Source organism: Rhipicephalus microplus, chromosome 4 (assembly GCF_043290135.1).
Source record: "Rhipicephalus microplus isolate Deutch F79 chromosome 4, USDA_Rmic, whole genome shotgun sequence".
Lineage (NCBI taxonomy): Eukaryota > Metazoa > Arthropoda > Arachnida > Ixodida > Ixodidae > Rhipicephalus > Rhipicephalus microplus.
Genome location: NC_134703.1, coordinates 122,166,505 through 122,176,784, shown reverse-complemented (window position 1 = coordinate 122,176,784; position 10,280 = coordinate 122,166,505).

Genomic DNA, 10,280 nt, shown 5'->3' with positions numbered 1-10,280 from the left:
ATGTTCCGCCAGTTAACCCGGTCCTGTGCTTGCTGCTGCCAATTTATACCCGCAAACTTCTTAATCTCATCTGCCCACCTAACCTTCTGTCTCCCCCTAACCCGCTTCCTTTCTCTGGGAATCCAGTCAGTTACCCTTAATGACCAGCGGTTATCCTGTCTACGCGCTACATGCCCTGCCCATGTCCATTTTTCCATCTTGATTTCAGCTATGATATCCTTAACCCCCGTTTGTTCCCTAATCCACTCTGCTCTCTTCTTGTCTCTTAAGGTTACACCTACCATTTTTCTTTCCATTGCTCGCTGCGTCGTCCTCAATTTAAGCTGAACCCTCTTTGTAAGTTTCCAGGTTTCTGCTCCGTAGCTAAGTACCGGCAAGATACAGCTGTTATATACCTTCCTCTTGAGGGATAGTGGCAATCTACCTGTCATAATTTGAGAGTGCTTGCCGAATGTGCTCCATCCCATTCTTATTCTTCTAGTTACTTCAATCTCGTGGTTCGGCTCTGCGGTTATTACCTGCCCTAAGTAGACATAGTCTTTTACAACTTCAAGTGCACTATTACCTATCTCGAAGCGCTGCTCCTTGACGAGGTTGTTGTACATTACTTTCGTTTTCTGCAGATTAATTTTAAGACCCACCTTTCTGCTCTCCTTGTCTAACTCCGTAATCATGAGTTGCAATTCGTCCCCTGAGTTACTCAGCAATGCAATGTCATCGGCGAAGCGCAGGTTACTAAGGTATTCTCCATTGACTCTTATCCCTAACTGCTCCCATTCTAGGCTTCTGAAAACCTCGTGTAAGCACGCGGTAAATAGCATTGGGGAAATTGTGTCCCCCTGCCTTACCCCCTTCTTGATTGGTATTCTGTTGCTTTCTTTATGAAGCACTATGGTAGCAGTTGATCCCCTGTAGATTTCTTCCAGAATGTTTATATATACTTCATCTACGCCCTGATTCCGCAGTGTTTGCATGACGGCTGATATTTCTACTGAATCAAACGCCTTCTCGTAATCTATGAAGGCTATGTATAGTGGTTGGTTATACTCTGAGCATTTCTCTATTACCTGATTGATAGTATGAATGTGGTCAATTGTTGAGTAGCCTGTTCGAAATCCTGCTTGTTCCTTTGGTTGATTGAATTCTAATGTTTTATTTACTCTGTTAGCAATTACCTTTGTAAATAGCTTGTATACTACAGCGAGCAAGCTGATCGGCCTGTAATTCTTCAAGTCCTTGTCATCTCCTTTCTTATGTATTAAGATGATGTTAGCGTTCTTCCAAGACTCTGGTACTCTTCCCGTCAGGAGACACCTCGTAAACAGGGTGGCTAGTTTTTCTAACACAATCTGTCCTCCATCTTTCAGCAAATCGCCGGGTACTCGAATTTAAATCGATGCACAGAAGCCATAAAAGAGAGAGTAAGAGGTGACAAGAGGGTTGCAGTAGGGGCGTTCCCAGGACGGAAGCTCGAAGCAGTCATGAGGCAAGCGAGCGCAAAACCCAAACCTACGGCTCATAGACGAAACCTCGTGATAATTTCAGGTGGTTTAAACGATGTCTCAAATGAAGATACAGCAGGACTAGCAGCCACACTGGCGAAAGGCGTCGATGACATGCGCGCCACTTCTCCTAAGGTACAGATAGTGATATGCACGATACCGGAGGTACCGGTGCGTGATAGCAACCTGCAAAGAGCGGTTGTCAATGCAAACCAAGAGATATGGCAGATGAGTCGAGAAAAAGGCTTTGAGGTGGTGGTAATAAACAGAGAGGTGCATAGGTGGGGTGGTTTTCAACGAGACAGAATTCACTTCGATGGGCGGCTAGGTCATGAGGTGGGTTGGCGACTTGCAGGACGCGCAGTAGCTTTTTTGGGGGGCAAGCGAGCCCTTCGGGGTGCAGTATAGCTAGTAACGAGGAAAACAACCAGGGAGATTCTTCCACAGGTGTTATGGACAGATACGATTCCAAAGTGGCACCAATGTCTAAGATAGGTAGAGTCCGGGGCATAAATAGACGTAGCCACGAGCGCCGAGCCCATTCAGACATAGGGTATATTAACATGCAGGATGGTAGGAACAGGCTGAAGTGGGAAGAGATAGAAGAACAGCTAAGGGAAGAGAGGCCGACGGTATACGGTTTCGTAGAAACACATCTCAGGGACATGGAACAACCTCCGAACAATCCGGACTACGCGTGGGAATATTGTAATAGAACAGAAGGCAGCAGAAAGGGGGCTGGTATTGGGGCACTCATTCATAAAAGTACAGACTGGCAAAGGGTCAAGCAGGAGTGCAAGGAACATTTATGGCTAAAAAGGAAAGTGGAAGGTCAAATGACATTCCTTGGTTTCGTGTACTTGTGGACGGTAGCAAAGGCCAGAGAGGAAAACCAGGCAATGATAGAGTGTATATCAAAGGACATTCAGGGGTTAGGAAGAGAGTGCGAGATGATTATACTAGGAGACATGAATGCGCACATAGAAGATATAGATGAGTATACCGACCCGACAGGCAAAATGATCATGGATATGTGTGAAAGGCTTGATTTGATCATTTGCAACAGTACCGAGAAATGTGAAGGGCAAATAACATGGGAGGTAGGAAGGCTGCAGTCGACGATAGATTATGCACTGATGTCACATAGGATGTATGATAAGCTCAGGGGAATGCACATAGATGAAGGTGGCTCCAGAAGTCTGGGTAGTGATCACAAACGTATCAAGCTAAGTTTTGGAAGAGCAGTGAAAGTGGGAAGGAGACAAGATGAGCAACTACAGGAAAATTCTTATTCAGAAAGGCCAATTGAAATAGCCACTAAACAAATTGAAAAAGTAATCACGGAGGATTGTAAGACAGTGTGGACATACACGAATCTAATTAGACTCTTTGAGCTAGAGCTTGCTAAGACGCGTAACAAGTCACCCCGGAAAAGAAGACACAAACCCAAAAGTTGGTGGGATGAGGAAGTTAAGAGAGCCATAGCAAAACGTCAGGAAGCCTCTAGGGAACACAGACATGCTAAGCAGCGGGATGAACCGACAGATGATGTTGAAAGAAAATGGGAAACCTTTCTAAGCTTTAGAAGGGCTGCATTCCTTCTGATCAATAAAAAGATTAGAAGAAAGGGAGCTCAGTGGCTGGCAGAAGTAGATAAAAAAGATAGAAAGGCAGCTGCGAAATTTTGGAACCATCTAAACTCCCTAAGAAATGAGACGAGCCTAGAGCAGAGTTTTATAACTACAGCCCAAGGTGCCAGGCTAGAAGGGGACGAAGCTATTGAATATATAAGAATAAGGGTGACAGAAAAATTTCAACAAAGAAGTACTTTATGCACCACAATAGACAAGGACAAATCAAGTGGTGCAATGGCTCCATTTTCACAACGAGAGTGGGAAAGGGCTGACAAAAGGGTTCCTAGTAGTACATCAACAGGCCCAGATGGCATTCCAATTAGGCTGATAAAGACATTAGGTCCGAAGTCTAAGCAGGCTTTGAGAGAGGCAGTGAGCAAATAATAATTGATGGTGAAGTTCCCAATGGATGGAAACTTAGCAGGATGAGCATGTTCTATAAAGCAAAGAGGGACAAAGCTGATATAAACAACTACCGTCCTATAACAGTGACAGCAGTGGTCTACAGGCTGGCGATGCAGATAATAAAGGAAAGACTGCAGGCATGGATAGAAGATGAGGGGGTGCTGGGGGAACTGCAGAATGGGTTTCGGAAACACAGGAGGTTGGAAGACAATCTGTTCTCACTCACGCAGTGCATCGAAATAGCAGAAAAGGAACACAGGCCCCTGTGGCTAGCATTCTTGGATATCAAGGGAGCGTACGATAGCGTGGTTAAAGAGGAATTGTGGGGAATACTGGACACACAAGGCGTGGAACATGTAGTCACTAATCTAATAATTGGTATCTATAAAGGTAACAAGGTAGTTATAAAGTGGGAAAAACAGGTATCCAAGCCTGCAGAGGTAAAACGGGGGCTTAGGCAGGGGTGCCCCCTGTCACCCTTATTATTCATGATGTACCTACAAGGATTAGAGGCAAATTTAGAGGGAAGTGGGCTGGGCTTCAACCTCTCTTTAGTCAAACAAGGAAAACTTATTCATCAGACACTACCAGCAATAATGTACGCAGATGATATAGTGCTAATGGCCAACAACAAAGAAGATACGCAGAGATTGATGGACATCTGCGGTAATGAGGGAGATAGGTTAGATTTTAGATTCAGTAAGGAAAAATCAGCAGTCATGATTTTCAATGACAACGAAGGTAGTGAGCTTACGATACAGGAGGTCACGCTAGAGATAACAGATAAATACAAATATCTGGGCGTATGGATAAGCAATGGGACGGAGTACCTGAGGGAACACGAAATATACGTGACGACTAAAGGTAACAGGAATGCAGCAGTGATGAAATATAGGGCACTGTGGAATTACAATAGGTATGATGTTGTTAGAGGAATATGGAAAGGGGTCATGGTTTCTGGGCTGACGTTCGACAATACGGTCTTGTGCATGAGATCAGAAGTTCAAGCAAGATTAGAAATTAAGCAACGTGGAATAGCTAGGCTTGCTTTAGGAGCTCACGGGAATACAGCAAATCAGGGAGTACAAGGTGATGTGGGATGGACATCATTTGAAGGCAGGGAAGCTAGCAGCAAGATAAAATTTAGAACCGATTGAGAGAAATAAAGGAGGAGCGTTGGGCTAGGAAGGTCTTAAGCTACTTGTACATGAAGAATGTCGATACAAAATGGAGGAAGCGAACCAGGAAGTTGACTGTTTAATACTTAGAAAACAGCATGTGGCCAAACCAAAAAGAACTATCGGTTAAGAAAAAAGTGAAGGAAACGGAGACTGACATATGGAAAATGGGCATGATTAAGAATTTCGCACTAGAGATCTATCGATCTTTTAAGCAGAAAATTGCCAAGGAAAGGATCTATGATAATACTCGGGGTAGTTCTCTACTGTTTGAGGCAAGGACTGGAGTACTGCGAACCAAGACATATCGGGCCAAATCCGAAGGGGTAGACACAGTATGCAGTGCGTGTGGAGAGGAAGAAGAAACTGCCGAACACTTGATAATGTTCTGTAAAGGGCTTCACCCTATAGTTCAGGATGATGGCGCAGGGTTTTTCAAAGCACTGGGGTTTAGGGACCGGGAGGGCAAAATAGACTTTAAGCAAGTAGACTTAACTAGAAGGAGGTTATCTGATTGGTGGCTAAAGTCAAGGCACGAGTGGAAATTAAACTCTTTACTGCAAAGTACGAATCCTGAAACTCACTTTTTAAGGAAAAAATAAATAAATATAGTTTTGGGTTCATTAAGTAATACGGCTTGGTGGCGCTAGCCACCGCCCGATCTAAAGGGTACAGCCATATCCATCCATCCATCCATCCATCCATCCATCCATCCATCCATCCATCCATCCATCCATCCATCCATCCATCCATCCATCCATCCATCCATCCATCCATCCATCCATCCATCCATCCATCCATCCATCCATCCATCCATCCATCCATCCATCCATCCATCCATCCATCCATCCATCCATCCATCCCTCCATCCATCCATCCATCCATCCATCCATCCATCCATCCATCCATCCATCCATCCGAATATATGATGAAAAGATGCGAGATGGTGGTACTTGGAGTGTTGAATAGATGGACGAACGGACTCATAGACAGATGCATGGATGGATGCATGAACGGACGCAGGGGCGGCTGCATGGACGAACGCAGGGATGGACGCACGAACAGATGCACGCACGGGTGGGCTGATGGACGCATGGACGGTCACACTGACGGACGCATGGACGGACGGAAGCAAGAACGAATGGACGGACGAATTCTTCGCACCACTCTCCATCATTCACTCCGTGGATATGCTGCCATTTTTTTCTCGAATGTGCGGCCTTTTAAGTGTGATTGCGCGCGCACGCGTGGATAAGTAGCTGCCTCCCGCGGCTATCTCAATAACTTGATGTGTCAGTCACAGACGCACTGACGATTTTTCGCTCACAGCCAACGGGGCTGACGCTGGTGGCGGAGTTTCTGTGACGAGAGCTCTCTAACGCTATCGCGTTAAAAGAGTGAATACCCACAGACAAAAAGAAGTGGTAGCTAAATGAAAATAAAGAAAAGACGAAATGAGAACAATAGAATACTAGTGAAAATTAAAGTGGAATATAGAAAAGTATGCAGAGGGCTTCATGAAAGACGGTTAAAAGAAAAATATATACATTGTGAAAAACTATATTAAGACAATAAAAAGATCAGATGAAAACAATGATGGTGGACTGTAAAAATTATCAAAGTCACGAAAATGAACTATAAAGAGACTTTGTGTTCTTTGAATGTTCGAAGAAGTTGGCAGAAACATGAAACGGTTGATTCCCTCTGGTTAAATTACTCGGAAATCGAAAACTAATACAACTGAGCAGTAAAGAGCAGGACATCACACCGTGAACTAGCTTGTAAAGAAATAACAGGTCAGCCCAATTTTATCGCCAGTAAAGCGATGGCAGTGACAATAATCCAGCAGTGTTACAACAAGATCCGGAGTCATTTCTAGCGAAACGTTGGTTGTAAATGCTTGGGAATAACATTAAGGAGATGGACAAGATAACCCCCCTCCCCCCACTACCAATGGCTCTGAAGATCAGGTGGAATAAAATCTGGTTTTATATTCCAGTCGATCTCTGCCTCCTGCAACAGTACCCCACTACCTCAATCCTTTTCCTTCAAAGTAGGTAATATTTCGTCCACATAGTCACTCAAGATGTGCAAGTGCACCACCGTCAACTCTCCATTATCTCTGAACATTCTTCCTCACTATCGGTAATGGCAAGGCCCACGATAACGATAGTTATAGCGCGAGAACAAAACGACGACACAGAGACAAGAAGGACACGAAAGTCTCTGTGTCGTCGTTTTGTTCTCGCGCTATAACTATCGTCATGCCATACCAACTAGCCCAAGCTGCCACACTTCTAAGTTGCAAGGCCCACATATGTAATAAACGTAATTTGCTTTGGTGGCGCGTTCCCATAACTCTAGTCTGAATGCATATAACTGCATCCGAATGCATCTAAAATATTTATTGAATGTAAGTATTAATTTATTATGTCATTTGGAAAATATTTCAGTAAGACCGCTTTTGTGAAGGACAATAATGGGTATTGTCTTGTGCATGCCAGTGTCTTGAGGTAACGACTACCTTCATAAAAAGAAACATTGTAGAATTGGCGCTCTCAGTATGCACGAAATGTTCTCATGACGTCAGAGACAAATACGCCTTCAGAGACTGCAGAATACTAAAAAAGAGCTGCTTGCCTTTTTTTTTGTTTCCGTTTATGCTCTTAGGCCAGCAGTACCTGTGTTTTAGAGCAGTCACTTTGATATTTACATGATACATGTTAATTTTTTGTTCATTATTTTTGTTACAGCAACCTATACTTTTTTACACGGGATTCTAGCTCGAAGAAGCCTGTTCTTCCTTTTCTGCAGACATAAGGCGTTTGAATTCGAACAGAAAAAGCAAGACAAAAAATCAATAATGACCAAAAGAAAAACAAGTGCTCGCGCTTAGAAGCATGACCCAAGAAAAGGTTCTTCCTTTAGCAATGACATGGTGCTTCCAGGAATTCTCATATGCGTTGTGTAGGTGCCCTTCCTGAACGACCCAGATGAAAGGGTTGGAATACGTGATGGTAAATACATCCTTGGAGCATCGGTTCAGAGCAGTTATGGAGGCCACCATTGAATGTTCGTCCTTAATACTAGAGTACTCGGGCAGGGACTCAGTGAATATACAATAGTTGAAACAAAGAAAAACAAAGACAAAACACAATGATGCACCCATGGAGCAATACGGAGAGATTAAAATATATTTTCAGAGTCAAACAAGGGGGAACTCAACCGTGGCACAGACATTCATATTGTGACGCCTCCCTTACCCTAGCTGGATTACTTGAAAAAAAAAAGAAAGTAGACGAAAAAAACAAAAAAACAAAATTTACACCATCCCGCACTAAACGAAACATTGAGTAGCCTGCAAAAGAGTGCATGGGCTGATTTAAAATTTCGTTCACCAGGGGACCCCTTGCCCGATGTTAACCCTTGTCTGCAAATGGAGCACGCCACGAATTCACAGTAGTTGCAGTTTCTGTTACTCGTCCCTAACTATTGGGAAAGCACGCCATACGGGTTCAGTGCCACGCCCCGCGGGAGCACATGCGTTCATTGCGCGTCCGCAGAACCTCGTTGCGGCGTCTCTCATAATCATATAGTGGTTTTGGGATGTTAAATCCAACATATCAATCAAGAACCTTGTTCCCCGACGCCATCACGCGACAGGGCCGTCAGGCTAGACCTGCTGGTCCCCACGTGGGAGTAGCCGGGCGACGCGTGGCAACCTCAGCGTCTGCACTGGACCATAATAAAGTTGTTTTCACTCACTCACTCACTCACTCACTTACTCACTCACTCACTCATCACGTGATTTCTAAGAGAGTGTGAGGGGGAGAGGCCACAGCCTCTTACAGAGCGACTTACGCAGACCAGCACATGCCAGCGCGTTCAGGCCTGCGTTTCCCAAAGAAGAGAGAGGGAAGCGTAGAAGAGGAGAGAGAGAGAAGGAGGAAACGTGCATGCCCAGTAAGGCTGGTGACGCCGCACAGTAGAGTTAACTCTTCCATAAGCTGCTTCGCATCTAAAATTGGAAGACGCTTGAGATTCGTCTTCAAGAGTAGGTCGCGATTGTGCACTCGAACCTCGTGCGCATCTTCGCCTTCTGAATTGCTAAGTTACATCGGGTCTCGATACATGCCTCAACCGGGCCGTAGAGGAACGAGTGATTGTGCGCGCAAGATTGACTGTTTTAAATTATGATTGAATGCCTATTGCAAGCACAGTTGTTTAGTGTCCAGGACAGCATAGTTATTTATTTAGCAAATCAGCGAATGGGCCAATTTACGTTTGTACACGCGCACCTACGCAGATGTTCAATTGTTGATGATTCTGCTGATCATGCTAATCAAATATGTCTGCTCTTTATAACGGTTTTGCCTTTAAAACACACACTCGTTGCTCAATTGAAGTCTTTTGACGTTTGGCGCCGGTCTACGCTGCTGCCATGCAATATATTGTTTGTAAACGAGAGCGCTTTCCCTGCATGGCTTTTATATAGTGTTTATTTCCAAGTAAATTTCAAGAAATATCATGCCCTTGGTTAGTACACCTGATTTCCATGTATATGGCCTGGTTTCGATCCCCACTAAGATTATTCGGAAAATTTTAGTGTAATTTGTTTGCATTTTCTACTATTTTTTGTCATGGACAAGATAATAATTTTTCGCTCCTAGTCAATGCTCTTACGACGAACGCCCGCACTGGCACTGATTCCCATGGAGGAACATCTGCGAAACGAGCTTTTTAACGCTGTGGGGTTTAAAAGCGTTTATTGAGATGAGTCATTTTTGCGGTGATACCATGCGCGAAATGGTGCTTGGTAACCACCCTCACTGTCCTTGCGAAGCTGGGTCCCCGGATGCTCAGACAATAGTATTTTCTACAATGCCAGAGAAGAAGGACCGACCAAAAAATTTGGTGGGATGGATGTTTCCGGAAAGAGGGCTATTTTTCCGCATAAGTCGTAAAACAATAAAAGCATTTGTATGGAAAAATTAGTCCTTAAGATTGTTGGTATTGTCCTCGACGGCGACGATCGTGCGATGATTGATGTAAGGTAAAAATATATTTGTTTCATGTTAAAAGGATTCAAGCTTACATAAAGGCATATTGTTGGATTCACAACGCGTTGGCACGCCGAGGTGACACAGGCTCTCCGAGCTCGTATATATGAGAAGCCTGAGGGCTCTCTTCACCGCTTTTGTTATAAACGTACTCAGTTTGTCCCGTTCCGACCTCTGCTACTGTGCGAATCTTCAATCCTATTTACAATACATACAGAAAGTACAAATGTTGCACGCAGAGACATCTGTTGAAGAGTGGCATTTGTTTATATCCCCAGTTGTTTGCACTTGCGCAACGATGTCCACTGGAACATGCGTATTAGCAACACCATGCAGGAGCTGATATAAAGCGCTAATGCTCGCGAGGATGCTGGCCCTGGAGACTGCTCCATAGATCAACTTCAGCGCATGAGAAATAACCACCATTGACGTTAACTTGACGTGGCGGCTGTATCAAAGGAGTACATATGTAATGTTTATAAAACTGTGTAGGCAGCACTG